Genomic DNA, 1294 nt, shown 5'->3' with positions numbered 1-1294 from the left:
ATACATACATACATACATATATATATATATAAACAACTACTTCCCAATTACAATGTCCCCTTATTGAATATGTTATTGTTCAAAATCACAAATACAGTAAGATGAAGTAAAAACTTATTATGCAGAAAGCATCCCCTTTAATAATTTTTCCAAAGATATCTTGAGAAATATAAAATGTGTCGTTTCTTCACACACAACTTAGAAATGATTTTCCAAAATTTTATTCAAATTGCCCTACAGTGTCACTTGAGCTAGCATCAATTTCATGTATATTTAATGTTAAACAATTCGAAAGACATATAATTGTTTAACTTGTGTTTCTTTATTATTAGTTTTTTATATGAATTCCCATGTTTATCCATAACCCTAATATGTTAAATATGTTTATTTTTGTATATTTTTCACTTAAAGCTTTTGTTTGTAAACATAAAAAGGTTTATGTATCAAGCAAATTAATTATTTCAAGTAAGAAGGACTATAATTTTTTTATTTCTCTTTTGATTTTATTATTTGGTCCATAAAAATATTTTAATTACTTCATTTTATCGTGATGCCGATTTACAATATTTATATTTTATGAGTATTTATGCATGTTACCATAACCACATCCACACCAAAGCACCTAAAAACCAATAAATGCCTTCCTACACTTGTTTCCCATTCCCTCTCTTCCCTTGTCAAGGCCACAGTCCCTTCTTATAGCAAGTTTTGTTTTTTTTTTTAAGATTTATTTATGCATACAGAACTGGGATAAAACCAGAGGTTTAGGGGTGGTAAGAGTATTCACCAGAGACAGAATGGGGAGCAGAACAGGCAGATCAACAAAGTACACTGCTGAGGGGAGCAGCGGGCGGTCAGGAGAGGTGTGCAGAGCCTTGTGGATCGCCTGGGGTCGGGGTGGAACCCATACTGAAGCGACTGTGGCTAGCTTGCAGTGCTGAGTCCTAATCCATTGGGCCACCAGGGAGGGCCCACAAAGGTTTGGTTTTCTCTGTTCCTTAGCTTTGCTTTTTTACATCCCAAATGTGATTAAAATGTCTTTAGATTTCTTACATTTCACTTAGCACAGTATCTTTCAGTTGCATACATGTTTTCATGTTGCTGCAAGTGGCAAGGTTTACTTTTTTCTTTTATATTTGTTGAGTAGTTTAACACATTAAATTTAGCTATTTTCAGTATATTTGTGTTTAAAAGTTCTTATAGATCTTGGGATTGTTAAAAATATTTACCATTGCATTTTCTAATGCATGAGCTTGAAAGTAATTTTCATTTTATTTTTAAAGATTTATTTAGT

This window comes from Condylura cristata, unplaced genomic scaffold (assembly GCF_000260355.1).
Source record: "Condylura cristata isolate star-nosed mole 26May11 unplaced genomic scaffold, ConCri1.0 scaffold00071, whole genome shotgun sequence".
NCBI classification, from domain to species: domain Eukaryota; kingdom Metazoa; phylum Chordata; class Mammalia; order Eulipotyphla; family Talpidae; genus Condylura; species Condylura cristata.
This window is presented reverse-complemented; position numbering follows the sequence as displayed.